The following is a 17,098-nucleotide window of genomic DNA, read 5'->3' as shown; positions in this document are numbered from 1 at the left end:
TCGTCTTCAGAAAGGGACTCAAACAAACCACATCAATTTACGTCCTGTCCCATGCGTTTCGTAATTTGCACATTCCTAATGTTTCAGTGGGACATTTTTGCATTCATAATGTGTCCCAACTCCCGCCCTTCTTACACTCCAAGGAAGCCATAGAGCACCAACCCAAAGTCAACACTTGCCCTTCGGTCCTTAGGTCCGCTCATAACCGTTAGCGCCGACGACAACGTCTCGGAGCTGGGCCACAATTTATGGGTCAGAAATATAATTCCTGCCACAACAAGTCGTCCGCCGGATGTTTCCGTCGTTCAGCTCCGGTGTTGATAATGTCGTCCTCAGTTTTCTTTTTTGCCCCGCAGTTCGTGTCTGTGGCAAATTACCACTTGTAAATTTACGCTAATGGAAATTACATTCGGCCACCGTCGTTGGTCGTGGAGTCCCAGATTGCGAGGCGCCTCCTGCGGGGATCATGGGACTTATGGCGGCGGCGGTCCCTTTTTCCCACTGACTGCTGGCAACCGATGGGGAGTTCCCTGCGAGTGTATAGAGATATGATCACACCTATTAGCGATAATGTTCGGGCTTTTATCGGCCTTGCTGCACTGCTGGGAGTTCTACAGGACTGGAGCAAACTGTAACGTCCTGGTTTGAGAAGGAAATGCTATAACTTTTTTGCTCAGTTGTTTCAAATCTCAGATTCAGATCTCATATATTTTGACAAAAACGCTGTCCGGATCTATCATGCGACCTGTCGTTGGATAGATAATCAAAAGAACTTTTCAACGAGTTCAAAAGATTGAAGATCTGACAACCCTATCAAAAGTTTTAAGCACATAACTGCCGTTCTACGCATAATTGTCCCATGTCATTTTTTGATGATTTTGACTTTTTAACATTTTTAAGTTTAGATGAATGTTAAGAAAAACACATAAAATCTCGTACTTTGTTCAAAAACTCATTAAAAACAACACCAAGTCTGCTTGTCCCATCGTTACATTTCTACGCATAATTGTCCCACTAAGTATTTTGTTATACGGAATCATAAGTTTTATGAAGCATTATGTCGTGTTTACTTGTTGTTTAACAAGAGGATCACAAATAAGAGTGATTCACTGCTAACTGGGGCGATTAGGGACATATAGGGTGAATAGGAGCCCGCGGGACAATTATACGAAACACAGAAATCGATCGAAAAATTTCAATCGCGTTTTTCTAAGTTGCACTTTTTGAACATGGGACAATTATGCGTAGAACGGCAGATAAGTGTCCTGAATTATGAAGATCTGCACACAGAAAAAAATAATGTAAATTTGGAAGCTGTAATTTTGGAAGGTTGAAAATTACCTCTTCTATGATGTAATTTTACCTCATTTTAGACTGAAAAAGTGATATTACACCAGAAAAGTGGTAAAATTACACATTTCCAGAGGTAAAATTACACATTTTTTCTGACATAAAAGATGTACCCCTTCCCAGATGTAATATTACCACGATTTTTTTTTTCTGTGTGACTACCCAATCTGATGGTATGAATAATGAATCAAGTTGATAGAACACTGAAAGGTCCGCCCTTTTGTATCTATTTTGGATAGCCTCTAAATATGAGGAATACACCAACCACCTAACGGTGGATTAATTAACGTTTTTTCAATAAGAATTGTTCAAAAACTCAAAACATTTGGTTTATAGGTTGACTTATTACTACGCCTAAATTTAACCAATGTTTTGTTTTTTTATTTCAATTTGTAAACTTTTTTTAAATCAACTCTTATCTCAAAATTTTTGAACCCTCTAATGCCCATCTTTTTTTTTATTTTATTTTTTACTTTTCCAGTGTTCAGAAAGTCACTTTGAGCAACTTTTGTTATGCGAAAAACTTTTCTTTTCTTGCTTCATGTTTTTCTAGTAACATTAATATTATTCATATTTTCATTTATTTTGTTTGGGTTTTGTCTGTTTCTTATAGTATTTAGCCTACACAGAAAAAAAAATCATGGTAATATTACATCTTTTATGTCAGAAAAAAGGTGTAATTTTACCTCTGGAAATGTGTAATTTTACCACTTTTCTGGTGTAATGTCACTTTTTCAGTCTAAATTGAGGTGAAATTACATCATTAAAGAGGTAATATTCAACCTTCCAAAATTACAGCTTCCAAATTTACATTATTTTTTTCTGTGTACTCTTTCACCTCCAATTATTAGCTTTTGCGTTCCTAGTTTTCATGTTTTTACTGCCATTTTTGAAATGTTCTGCTTATTTTTATCGTGTTTTACTTTATAAAAATAACTTTATCATTTAGATTGTAAAAAAATATGTTGATTGCAATGCAAAAACTAGTGCAAACTTATTTTCACATAAAATTAAGGAAATGTTAAATTAAACAGTTCTAACTTTTAACCCAAACATTTTCCTAAACTTTAATAGCTCTTCTTTCCAAGGCTTTCAAAGATCAAAAATTATTTGAAAATTAATTTTTGGCCTGCCTAGAGGCGAGGTTGGGTTGTTGAAGATTAATTATCAAAGGTTGTATAGGTTTCTGTTATAAAACAATGTGTTGCACCTCTATTATAGCAAAATATGTGTAAAAACATATAAAAGAAAGCGCCTGGAAAAATATTAAAGAAGTTGATTTTTCGAGAGGTAATTTTTGGTCAAAAATGTACCTCTTCTTTAGACAGGATTTATTCTAGGAACGAGATTTTTTCAGCAAAGTCATCTTAAGATATCTCCTACACAACCCTTGTAACAGAATTCAGTTTCATTGAGAAGAACCTGAGAAATTGTAAAATCCGTAAACATCACTTTGGACCAATCTCACCCCCCAGACCCCATGTTACCCCCACTGACGGTACCAATATATATTTCGCACCAATGTTTTCTTCATACAAGTCCTCAAAATAATTTGTCTGTTGTACATATAAAAGTGCTAAACCCGAGCAGGGGTAAATAACACGGAAATACCAAATTTTGGTATTACTTGGGCTAATAACAGCGACCAAAATGTGCCCTTGGTTGCCCAGTAATAGATGGTAAAATACCATGAAATCATACCAAAATCTTGTATGTGAAAGGGCACAACAATACCAAAACATGTTATTTCAAAGGTAAAATAATACCACAAAATAAAATCATTTCAATACCAAGTTGAGGTCTTCTGGATTTTTGAACATTGCTTGAATACCAAAACTTGGTATTGCCATGGTTTAATTTTTAGGTATTCCCGCGCCCTTGGAAAATCAGATTTTGGTATTCCTGTGGTCTTCCACAAACATGATTTTGGTATGATTTCATGGTATTTTACCATCTATTACTGGGCAACCAAGAGCACATTTTGGTCGCTGGTATTTGCACAAGTAATACCAAAATTTGGTATTTTCATACCATTTTTAGTGCAGCAGTTGCAGTTTGTGAAAAAACGGAAATGATCCATATGCAATAGCCAAATCTACTCACCTGATGATTCCATGTTGTTCATAGTGATATTCTTCACCACACCGAATGCATTTGTCATTGATGAACGGCCTGTGCTTGAAGTTCTTGAAGCTTCTGAAAAATAACAAGATTGAAAAATAAGTATTATTAAAATGAAACCGGATTGAAATTCAATAAAAATTCAATAATCTGTTGATTGACTCGTTTTTCAAAGTATTTGGTTATCCCGACTTAAAGAAATTTCAACGTTTTTGAAAAAAATATTAGTGAGTATATCACAAAAAAAACAGCTTTAACATTTTTATGTTTCAAGTAATTTTAGCGCAAAATTAATTATCTCGCAAAATTTTTAAAAAAATTCCATAGTTTCAGAGAAAATTGATGAAACCTTTCAATACCAAAATAATACCAAAATGTGCCATCCTGACTTAGACAATTTTCCACAATTTCAAGTCATTTCTGTAGGGGGTATATCAAAAATGTTTAAAATCAAGTTTGAAATTTCTGGTTTTCAATGAAAGCATTCGCTTTGAGACATCATTTTAGCGCAAAATTAATTATTTTGTCAAAATTGGTCTAAATTTTCCCATAGTTTCAGAGGAATTTGATAAAATACTGTAACACCTAAAGAATACCAAAATGTGGTGTTCGACCATTGCACAGTGGTCCAGATCGCAAAATTAAGTGGAAAATGGATTTTCCGAAAAATGGTGACGTTTTGGAGCTTTGGTGTCTTCAGAAGAGTTGTTGCAAATGGAAAGGGGCAACTTTTGGTTTGGTTCAAAATTAGGGTGGTTCACGATTAGGGTGATTTTGAAAATCTAACTTTTCAGGAATATTTTTGGGAATTTTTTTGTCTTCTAGAAAGTTGATGGGCTTGCCAATCCAAGCAACTTTGTCGAAGACACCAAAATTTTATCTCGTAATCTACGCCTTCTATGACCAAATTTATAAAAAGCATCTGAGCAAACCTTCAAAAATCAGTTTTTTGAACGTGGCAATTCAGGGTTAACTTTTAGAGAAAAGTGATATTCGGAGCACTTTTAGAGCTCTACAAAACAAACATTTTCATTTTTTGACATGTCAATTTGGACTTAAGGGTCAAAAGTTACAGCCATTTTAAGGTAAAAAAGATGCAAATTTAAAACTTAAATATCTCAAAATGGCGCAAGCCAAATTTTAAGCACTAGGTTGCATTTGAAAGAAGAGATCTAGCACTACAAACGCTGAAAAAATCTCAGGGGTGTTTTTCTTTAAACTTGAGATATCTTCATTTGAAAAAGTCTAATTTTCAAGGGAAAACCTTATGGGACCACCCTAACGAAATTCGAAAATTGTCCAAATATATGTTTTTCCATGTAATTTTGCCCGCTGAATCTGAATCTGCCCTCAGAATTGAGCCAAAATGTCAACAAATCGATTTTTGGTCATATTTTGGGTTTAAATGATAATTTTACATGGAAACCCAAAATATGACCAAAAATCGATTTGTTGACATTTTGGCTCAATTCTGAGGGCAGATTCAGATTCAGCGGGCAAAATTACATGGAAAAACATATATTTGGACAATTTTCGAATTTCGTTAGGGTGGTCCCATAAGGTTTTCCCTTGAAAATTAGACTTTTTCAAATGAAGATATCTCAAGTTTAAAGAAAAACACCCCTGAGATTTTTTCAGCGTTTGTAGTGCTAGATCTCTTCTTTCAAATGCAACCTAGTGCTTAAAATTTGGCTTGCGCCATTTTGAGATATTTAAGTTTTAAATTTGCATCTTTTTTACCTTAAAATGGCTGTAACTTTTGACCCTTAAGTCCAAATTGACATGTCAAAAAATGAAAATGTTTGTTTTGTAGAGCTCTAAAAGTGCTCCGAATATCACTTTTCTCTAAAAGTTAACCCTGAATTGCCACGTTCAAAAAACTGATTTTTGAAGGTTTGCTCAGATGCTTTTTATAAATTTGGTCATAGAAGGCGTAGATTACGAGATAAAATTTTGGTGTCTTCGACAAAGTTGCTTGGATTGGCAAGCCCATCAACTTTCTAGAAGACAAAAAAATTCCCAAAAATATTCCTGAAAAGTTAGATTTTCAAAATCACCCTAATCGTGAACCACCCTAATTTTGAACCAAACCAAAAGTTGCCCCTTTCCATTTGCAACAACTCTTCTGAAGACACCAAAGCTCCAAAACGTCACCATTTTTCGGAAAATCCATTTTCCACTTAATTTTGCGATCTGGACCACTGTGCATTGACAAATTTTGCAATTTTGCAATATCAAAACAATACCTTAAATTGGTATGATACCACATTTTGCTCTTGCATAATCCTTAAGATAAATTTTCAAGGGTCCAGGAATACCAAAATTTGGGATTGATACCAGAGAAAGGTATTATTATGCATTTCCCTTGTTATTTACCCATGCTCGGGTAACAGGAAAAACAAATTAGTTATCCAGCTGCGTGTAAAAGGTCTGGGTGTAAAATAAATGTTGCATTATTTTATGCAATTTTATGTAATATTACACCCTGAAATATGTAGACCATCAAGACGGGTAAACTTTTTAACAGAAATGTAAGGCTCATAAATGCGTTTATCCTATCCATTATTCATCGGTCTAATGGCCGAGCTGGTTAAGGCGCCAGTCCTTACTGTTGGTGCTAGGTTTGAATCCCGTGGGTTGCAACTTTTTTTTGTGTTTACAAAAATTGTACACGCAGTGTGTAATAACAAAACTTTTTGCGGTTCTGTTTATCGGCGTGGGCGTGGTAAAATTGTTTTTGCTAAATTTCGATTTAGGAATGATTAAGCTTTTGATTTGGTAAACAGTTTGAAAACTGCCTGCAAAAGTTTAAAATTGCTGAATAAATTTCAGATATTAAAAATTTTCCTCAACCCGAAATCTCCCACCGCTCCCTGTAGTGTCGGTATCGTTCAATACTTTTTTGTTCAAACATATCAAAAATCCTGGAATAAATTTTATTCCCCACCAACCTCCGCAACAGTCATAATTGACTAATTAGCAAACAAAAGGGTTCTCGTTGACGCATCTGAGAAATCAAGATCTCGTCAACAGAATGAACATCCTCTGCCCCATCTTAATGAGAACGATTATATGGTGGCACAGTGACACACAATGTAGCAACAATGATATGAGCAGGGACTCGACTCACCTAAAGTGGTTAACATAAATGGATCCCTGGAGTGGGTGCGACCCACACACACACACACACACTTCCTGATTTCCATATCAATTAGATCTGGGAATGCTCACATTGTGACGACGGGGGCCGTCCCAGGCACGTTCCGGTCCTGGTGCCAACTGGTACTGCTGTTGAATTCGTAATTGAAAGTGTAAATTCATTTGGCCATTCAATCTTGTCGGTTGCAATTGCACCATTCATATCTTTCTACCGAAACACTGCTAGAGAACTTGGCTACCACAGCCGGAATCCGGCTACGGTCGAGCCATAAGTCCTGTGTTTCCGTTTATTTCTAGAATTTTCACATACACACACATTTCGTTTGGATTGGAATATGGAAATTTGCTCCATTTTCCTTAGGGGGGCCTCTTTCGGGCAGAGATTGAAATTCCTTGCTGCTGCTTCGTCGGTTGAACCATTCAGCATCATGCGATACAAGAAATGCGAAGCTGAAACAGTAGCTCAGTCGTTCGAGTATAGCTTGTAGAGCAGTAGCAGTTTCACACAAGAGCAATTCTCTACCAAAACCGGAAATGGATTTTATTTGTATTTTTTGATTTGGCTTAAACTTTGTGGGGGACTTCCCTATGACCAAATAAACTATTTTGTGTGATTGGTTCATCCATACAAGTCTCCACACAATTTTGGCTGCTGTCCATACGAAAATGGTATGTAAATATTCAAACAGCTGTAACTTTTGAGTGAATTTTCTGATCAATTTGGTGTCTTCGGCAAAGTTGTAGGTATTGTTGAGGACTTTTGAGAAAAAAAAGCACACGGAAAAATTTGCAGATTTTTGAATCAACTTTTTTTTACTAAAACTTTATTTCCCAAAATACGTATTTTTTGATTTTCGAGATTTTTTGATATGTTTTAGAGGACAAAAATCCGCAACTTTTGAGCCTTAGAGAGACATGGTCAAAAAATCTGCCCCCGAGTTATGATTTTTTGAAAAATAGTGATTTTTGGAAAAAAACGAAGTTTTATGCAAAAACAAGTTTGACATTATTTTTTAATGCAAAATTGAATTTGCAATCGAAAAGTGCTCTACAGATTTTTTGATAAAGGGATAAAGGGTTCAAGATATAGCCACCGAAAGTTCGATCTTAGCGAAATATTTGCAGTTTTTCAATTTTTTAAAATAGTGACCATGAGTGACCGTTTCTAAAAATATTTTTTTTGAAAAGTTCAGAAAATTTGCTGTAAAATTGTCTAAGAGACATTGAAGATTGGACCTCGGGTTGCTGAGATAGAGCCGCTTTAAGAAAAAGATACACGAAAATTGATGTTTTCTTAATCTCACTAAAACAACCCATCATTTTCTAATTCATATCTCAGCAAATAATTTAAAAAAAAAATATTTTTTTCGAAAAGACCGGAAAATTTCACGAATTTTTCATGCCTTAAAATTTAAAATCGGACCATTATTTGCTGAGATATGGTCATTAGAAAATGATGGGTTGTTTTGGTGAGATTAAGAAAACTTCAATTTTCGTGTTTCTTTTTCTTAAAGCGGCTCTATCTCAGCAACCCGAGGTCCAATCTTCAATGTCTCTTAGACAATTTTATAGAAAATTTTCTGAACTTTTCAAAAAATATATTTTTGGAAACGGTCACTCATGGTCACTATTTTTAAAAATTGAAAAACTGCAAATATTTTGCTAAAATCAAACTTTCGGTGGCTATATCTGGAAAACGGAGCCCTTTATCAAAAAATCTGCAGAGTACTTTTGGATTGCAAATCCAATTTTGCATTAAAAAATAATGTCAAACTTGTTTTTGCATAAAACTTCGTTTTTTTTTCAAAAATCACTATTTTTTCAAAAAAAATCATAACTCGGCAGCAGATTTTTTGACCATGTTTCTCTATGGCTCAAAAGTTGCGGATTTTTGTCCTCTTAAACATATTTAAAAAATCTCGAAAATCAAAAATACGTATTTTGGGAAAAAGAGTTTTAGTGAAAAAAAGTTGATAAAAAAATCTGCAATTTTTTTTTCCGTGTACCTATTTTTTTTCAAAAGTCCTCAACAATACCTACAACTTTGTCGAAGCACCAAATTGATCAGAAAATTCACTCAAAAGTCACAGCTGTTTGAATATTTACATACCATTTTCGTATGGACAGTAGCCAAAATTGTATGGAGACTTGTATGGGTGAACCAATGACGCAAAGTAGCTTATTTGGTCATAGGGAAGGCCCCCACAAAGTTTAAGTCAAATAAAAAAATACAAAAAATAAAAATGGTCGAAATCGGCCGATTTCGTAGAGAGTTGCTCACAGGACACTTTTGCACGAATATTTCATATTCCATTTATAGAAGCGTTCCGAAAATGGCCTTTTGACACGAGATACGCACGCTTTTGCCATAAAAGCAAATCGAAGTTCGGTGGCATGATCTAGTGGGTGATGAGAGGACACATTTCTGAAAAAAGAACGTCAATTCACTGAACTACAATCAAAATTTAAGCATATTATGAATGTATGCACTATCAAAACCAGCTTATTTGTGATAATGGGATGCTAAATGAAATTATTTGCAGGTTTATTTTTTTTTTCAATAATAAACACAATTTTTACGATTTTCCATATTTAAAATTAATTATAAAGCAGTTTTTGAAGCGAAAAATATTCAATCCTTTGTAGTTTTATTGCGCTCTAATTTCATTGAAATTCAAACAAGATACTCCCTCTAAGAAAATTAAAAAAAAAACTAAAATCGTGTTAACATTTCCATATTTATTGTTACTTTGACACAGTCCATTTCCATCTGCATTTTCGGCCCAGCGACATATGCTAATTGTCGAATTTTTCATAAATCAATAACCTTACTCTTCATCACAAGGATTAAAAATATAAAATGAGCAATTCAACAATCGCTCAAATTCAGATATTTCATTTCTTATTAAGAAATTACAAAAAATGGTCCCACAACCCGTGGATATCCCCATGCGCACACGTCATCATCCACGAGGAGACCCCGCGAGGATCATTAGTATTCCGAAGGCGAGCGCAAATGTATGGGCTATAAATACCTCCATCCTCAGTGGCACCGGCGACGTCACACGACCATGGTAGAGTGACTTCGAGAGCAGGACGAGGCCACCGACTGAAAGCTCACCGAGTGCCACAAACTGCAACGACGTGCTTTTGTCGTCGATGGAGGCCTTTTTACCGCGACGTTCCTGTTGACAAGCCTGCTCAGAAAGGGGGAAAATTGTACTGCAGATATTCTTATGCGACTTGACTGTTGGGAAGTTGTGGTTGATGAACACAACTTGGAGAAAAAAAAGTGTGATAAATGCTGAATTTACTGAAAACTCAGTTCTGCCTCCGCAACTTGTGAACAGCATCATTTCAGCATCATCAGGCTCCGAAAAATCTGATCTGCGGCTCTTCACGGCTTAGACACGCCTCCGCCTTTTGCGCGCCGGTGTGGAGTGGAAAATTTTGCATGTCGAAATTATGCTTATTTAGGGAAAATTCATGATTATAGCTCTGTGCCAAGCGCTCAGCTCACAAGAGTTGTCGTTTTCAGCCCAGAAAATGGCTGACTGATGAGGACGCTTATGTTTTGATAACGAAAAAAAAGACCGGAAAGGCTCGTTATGAAAAAAGGGAAGGAAGTTTGAGTGGTACAGGCTAAAATTTGTTGGCACAGCTTTTCACCGGTGCGCGAAATGCATAATTCATGGGACGAACTGCTCGAAAACGATGCGTTGTGTCCGGAGATTTTCAGACACTGCAAAATGATAATACTAAAGGCATTCTTCTTATGAGATGTTTTCTGGTAAGTTGCCTGTGAAGTTTCAAATTTTCAAAACTTTTTTCGTAAAATCGCGATAATTCGTGATGGCTATGGCTACAAGCAAACCCCATATGAGCAATTCTCTACAAAACCGGCCGATTTCGACCATTTTTATTTTTTGTATTTTTTGATTTGGCTCAAACTTTGTGGGGGCCTTCCCTATGACCAAAGAAGCCATTTTGCATCATTAGTTTGTCCATATAAATTTCCATACAAATTTGGCAGCTGTTCATACAAAAATGGTACGTATATATTCGAAAATCTGTAACTTTTGAAGGAATTTTTTGATCAATTCGGTGTCTTCGGCAAAGTTGTTGGTATTTTTAAGGGCTATTTAGAAAAAAATAGGTACACGGAAAAAAAAATTTCCCGATTTTTTTATTAACTTTTTTTTCACAAAAACTCAAATTCCCAAAATACGTATTTTTTGATTTTCGAGATTTTTTTATATGTTTTAGGGGACAAAAATCCGCAACTTTTGAGCTATAGAGAAACATGGTCAAAAAATCTGCCGCCGAGTTATGATTTTTTGAAAAACTGGTGATTTTTGGAAAAAATCGAAATTTCATACATAAAATTTTTTTGACCTCATTTTTTTATGCAAAATTGAATTTGCAATCGAAAAGTACTCTACAGATTTTTTGATAAAGGGCTCCGTTTTCAAGATATAGCCACCGAAAGTTTGATTTTAGCGAAATATTTGCAGTTTTTCAATTTTTAAAAATAGTGACCATGAGTGACCATTAATAAAAATATTTTTTTTGAATAGTTCAGAAAATTTTCTATAAAATTGTCTAAGAGACATTGAAGATTGGACCTCTGGTTGCTGAGATACAGCGGCTTAAAGAAAAAGAAACACGAAAATTGAAGTTTTCTAAGTCTCACCCAAACAGCCCACCATTTTCTAATGACGATATCTCAGCAATTAATGGTCCGATTTTCAATGTTAATACATGAAACATTCGTGAAATTTTCCGATCTTTTCGAAAAAAATATTTTGAAAAAAATTAAATCAAGGCTAACATTTTAAAAGGGCCAAACTTTCAATATTATGCCCATAAAAAATGCTAGTATTGATTTATTTTTTTTCAAAATATTTTTTTCGAAAAGATCGGAAAATTTCACGAATGTTTCATGTATTAACATTGAAAATCGGACCATTAATTGCTGAGATATCGTCATTAGAAAATGGTGGGCTGTTTGGGTGAGACTTAGAAAACTTCAATTTTCGTGTTTCTTTTTCTTTAAGCCGCTGTATCTCAGCAACCAGAGGTCCAATCTTCAATGTCTCTTAGACAATTTTATAGCAAATTTTCTGAACTTTTCAAAAAAAAATATTTTTGGAAATGGTCACTCATGGTCACTATTTTTAAAAATTGAAGAACTGCAAATATTTCGCTAAAATCAAACTTTCGGTGGCTATATCTTGAAAACGGAGCCCTTTATCAAAAAATCTGTAGAGTACTTTTCGATTGCAAATTCAATTTTGCATAAAAAAATGAGGTCAAAAAAATTTTATGTATGAAATTTCGATTTTTTCCAAAAATCACCAGTTTTTCAAAAAATCATAACTCGGCGGCAGATTTTTTGACCATGTTTCTCTATAGCTCAAAAGTTGCGGATTTTTGTCCCCTAAAACATATAAAAAAATCTCGAAAATCAAAAAATACGTATTTTGGGAATTTGAGTTTTTGTGAAAAAAAAGTTAATAAAAAAATCGGGAAATTTTTTTTTCCGTGTACCTATTTTTTTCTAAATAGCCCTTAAAAATACCAACAACTTTGCCGAAGACACCGAATTGATCAAAAAATTCCTTCAAAAGTTACAGATTTTCGAATATATACGTACCATTTTTGTATGAACAGCTGCCAAATTTGTATGGAAATTTATATGGACAAACTAATGATGCAAAATGGCTTCTTTGGTCATAGGGAAGGCCCCCACAAAGTTTGAGCCAAATCAAAAAATACAAATAAAATCCATTTCCGGTTTTGGTAGAGAATTGCTCATATGTTCATTCATATTTTTAACAAAAAATTTAACAATTACTCCAATACTCCAATACTTCTAACTTACGTGAAATTTTCCGAGGATTCCGAATATGACAAAATTGAGATCAAAAAGTGCCGCTATGACGGCATACAGGGCAAAAACTAATTTTGTAAAATGTTTGTTCTAGAAAAATCAAAAAACTATGAGAAAAACTGCAATTGGCCAAAAAGTTATTTCCGTAGGCTTATAGTCCATGAAATTACCTATCTTTTGACCTATGGGAGTATGGGTGTTGGAGGCTGTTGGAAAAAGATATTAAGGTTTTAAAAAAATCCATTTTTAACAGTTATTTGCAAAAGCTATGAGAAAAAAATCAAACCAATCCTAGATGTCTATGGCACATTTTGAAGTGCCTCAAAAGACCTTTCGAATGCATCTAAGAGAGTTGGAATTGAAGAAGTTTTACGGAAATGCGAGCAATTTTAAGATTTTTAATGTTTTTTCGACCTCAAAATTCAAAGCCCGTTTTACCCCACTTCCCTTTGTCGTAGAGGGCTCATATTTGGCATGAGTTCATCTCATGTATAGACAAACAAACGCTGAAAGTTTCATCCAAATCGAAGCACCTCGATACGACACATTGGTGAAAACTGGCTCTTAAATTTTCCATAAAATGGCATGTCCCTTTTTTTCACAGTCAAACAACAGAAATGACAGAATTTCTGAAACTATTTTTGTTATTTTATTTTTTTTATGAAAAACACGTTTTTTGTAACTCTAAGTACGCCATCAAATCAGGCGTCAAATTTTACATAAAAGTCCCTTTGACATCAAATTTCCAAACCATCAGGTTGCATTTTATTGAAAAACAAGTCTTTTCGAATGATCAAAAATAGTCAGAAGATATCGAATGATTGGGCTCGGATTCGTGATTAGGGACAAAAATTAACCCTTAGGACAAAGTTTCACTCAAATCGAAGAGGGGTCGAGGCAACTGCTGCGTGTGTTGGCGGAAACTCACCCAGTTACGAAAATGTAACTACAAAAAATAGGCGAAAATAAATGGATAGAGAATATCAGACACATAAAGATTTTTTATTACCGAATTCCGTAAAAATATTGGGTTTTCAACTGCTGAACGGCGGTAAAATTAAAACTTCCAATTTCGGTAAAAATCAAACCGAAATTCAGTAAAAGATATCGTTATGGATCATCTTTCAGTTGATTTTCGGTCAATTTTTTAGACGAAAAAAAAATTTACCCATAGTTTACCAATTCAAACTTTACCGATTTATCAACTAATCTGTCATATAAGTTGTCAAAAACCATCAAAAAACCTTTTTTTTTTCAACATTTTTATTTTTAAAACCGCTGTAACTTCACAAGGATTGGACGTAGGACAGTGGTCAATATGGAGACTTTAATGTAAAATTGTCTGAAAAACTAACTTAATCCACCTATGTGGTTGGAGCCTTCCTCACTCATTACCATCAATGGCTGTACACGAATTTCATCTATTTTTTAGATCTGGATTGAAAAAGAACATAAATATCACTTAAATGGCCATATCTCGAGACAGGGTTGCCAGATCTTCTATGTTTTGAACTCGATGGAAAGGTCTTTTGATAACCTAACCAACGATGGGTCGGATGGGGGATCCGGACATAGTTTACATACATTTAAGTGAGATCCGGCTTCCAAAAAGTACATCAATATCACTTAAGTGGCCATATTTCAAGACAGGGTTGCCAGATCTTCTATATTTTGGACTCGATGGAAAGGTCATTTGATAACCTAACTAACGATGGGTCGGAAGGTGGATCCGGACATAGTTTACATACATTTAAGTGAGATCCGGCTTCCAAAAAGTACATCAATATCACTTAAGTGGCCATATTTCGAGACAGGGTTGCCAGATCTTCTATATTTTGGACTCGATGGAAAGATCAATTGATAACCTAACTAACGATGGGTCGGAAGGTGGATCCGGACATAGTTTACATACATTTAAGTGTGATCCGGCTTCCAAAAAGTACATCAATATCACTTAAGTGGTCATATCTCGAGACAGGGTTGCCAGATCTTCAATGTTTTGGACTCGTTGGAAAAGTTTTTTGATAACCTAACCAACAATAGGTTGGATGGTGGATCCGGACATAGTTTACATACATTTAAGTGAGATCCGGCTTCAAAAAAGCACATCAATATCACTTAAGGGGCCATATCTCGAGACAGGGTTGCCAGATCTTCAATGTTTTGAACTCGATGGAAAGGTCTTTTGATAACCTAACCAACGATGGGTCGGATGGTGGATCCGGACATAGTTTACATACATTTAAGTGAGATCCGGCTTCCAAAAAATACATAAATATCACTTAAGTGGCCATATCTCGAGACAGGGTTGCCAGATCTTCTATATTTTGGACTCGATGGAAAGGTCATTTGATAACCTAACTAACGATGGGTCGGAAGGTGGATCCGGACATAGTTTACATACATTTAAGTGAGATCCGGCTTACAAAATGTACATCAATATCACTTAAGTGGACATATCTCGAGACAGGGTTGCCAGATCTTCTATGTTTTGGACTCGATGGAAAGGTCATTTGATAACCTAACCAACGATGGGTCGGATGGGGGATCCGGACATAGTTTACATACATTTAAGTGAGATCCGGCTTCCAAAAAGTACATCAATATCACTTAAGTGGCCATATTTCGAGACAGGGTTGCCAGATCTTCAATGTTTTGAACCCGTTGGAAAGGTCTTTTGATAACCTTACCAACGATGGGTCGGATGGTGGATCCGGACATAGTTTATATACATTTAAGTGAGATCCGGCTTCCAAAAAGTACATCAATATCACTTAAGTGGCCATATTTCGAGACAGGGTTGCCAAATCTTCTATATTTTGAACTCGATGGAAAGGTCATTTGATAACCTAACCAACGATGGGTCGGAAGGTGGATCCGGACATAGTTTACATACATTTAAGTGAGATCCGAATATATGTGAAAACACATTTTTATACATAACTTTTGAACTACTTATCGAAACTTCAATCTGTATAAAACTCGATCTATGGGACCCTAAACCAAGTCGAATGCAACAAGTTTGGGTCAAATCGGTTCAGCCAGTGCCGAGAAACATGAGCTAGTTTGTTGGTCACATACATACATACACACACACACATACACACACACATACACACACACATACACACAGACATTTGTTCAGTTTTCGATTCTGAGTCGATATGTATACATGAAGGTGGGTCTACGACGTTTTTATACAAAGTTCATTTTTAGAGCAGGATTATAGCCTTACCCAAGTAACCGCGAGGCACTAAATAGCGGCATTAAATCAGCATTATATTGGCATTTAATACCAGCAAATAATGCTTCAAAACATTAAATCAGCACTTTTCCCTTGAGAAATATTTCAAGTGGCGCACAGTGATGCCGATTTAATGCCTCACCGAAAGCTCGAACAAAAAAAACTGCTTTATCGACGTCAAGGCTGGGGGAAAAAAAGGACAGCTAGCTGCTCCACACACTTGGTGGTGGGCCTCCTTTGTTTTTTTCTCCTGTTGCGTGTCATGTGTGAGTGTGACACTTTGATGTTATTCTTGCATTTTTCTCGTCGATCTCCAGGATGCGCGCCAGCCAACTGATGTATTCGGAATTGAGTGTTTGTTTTGAAAGTTTTAATCGATGTGGTTGATGCATCGAACATTAATGAAGACTTTCTTTCTGCTGTTTCGAGATTCTGGTCCCTGGTTCTGGTTCAAAAACCCGTTGTCATTTCGTTGGACGGAAATTATTTACGAATCACTCAGCAATTTGCGGCCAGCCAGTAAGTGCAGTGCAATCAATTACGGAAAGCTTGAGGTTAATAGGGACAAGTACTCGCTAACGGCTAACGGGAACTATTTTTCCGAGGAGTGCTTGGTCCACGGTTGGCAAAATTTCCCAAAGTGTATCAGACTTCCAGAAAGCAGCTTTTTGCTTGCGAGAAAATTCATTCAATTTACCAGAGAACTTTTGATAATGTCCTTTGTGCTATGGGCATATGTTTTGAAAAATTTGGCTTCATTACAGGCTGCAGTTTTCCACAAAAAAAAAAAACAAAACAAAAAAAAACACTTCAGTCAGCGGGAATTGAACCCAGTTTACGCAAAAATAAAACTGTTGCATACTGGAGGAAATGCGCCTTAGCCCGCATGCTTATTGGGACGGTATAACGGGAGAAGGATAAAAGTCAATAAGAGCGTGCCTGGCTGAAATGTTTCCCGTATCGATGGGTTACTTTGTTGATAAACATCAAATGCTTTGAAGCACATTTTCAAGGTCGTAAATGGTTATTTAATGCCAGTTGTAATGCTGCAAAGTTTTGGTACTTTGAGGCATTCGAAAAGCTTATTTACTACTTCAAAACATTCCAGTGCTGATTTAGTACTGAATTAATACTTCAATTAAGTGCTTGTGGTTACTTGGGTACCTCAGTGAGGAAGGCAAAATCGATTCCCGTTTGAGGTTTAGAGCACTTAAAAAAAACAGTTTCAGTAAATGATTTTTGTATTTTTTGTAGGTGAGTTGCTTCATCCTGCATTTTTCGTGAGTCTTATTGTAACAACTCAGGCTATTTTAACAAAAAAAAAAAAAAAT

The 17,098-nt window shown here is 35.6% G+C and overlaps 1 protein-coding gene across 1 annotated transcript in view; it reads left to right on the top strand.

The window, feature by feature from the left end:
* Positions 1–17,098, top strand: part of LOC120415489 (mitogen-activated protein kinase 1) — a 147,678-nt gene that overhangs the window by 42,610 nt on the left and 87,970 nt on the right. The window lies entirely within an intron of this gene.

This window comes from Culex pipiens, chromosome 2 (assembly GCF_016801865.2).
Source record: "Culex pipiens pallens isolate TS chromosome 2, TS_CPP_V2, whole genome shotgun sequence".
Taxonomy (NCBI): Eukaryota; Metazoa; Arthropoda; class Insecta; order Diptera; family Culicidae; genus Culex; species Culex pipiens.
The sequence above is the reverse complement of the archived record's forward strand: the minus strand, read 5'-3'. Positions and strand labels throughout refer to the sequence as shown.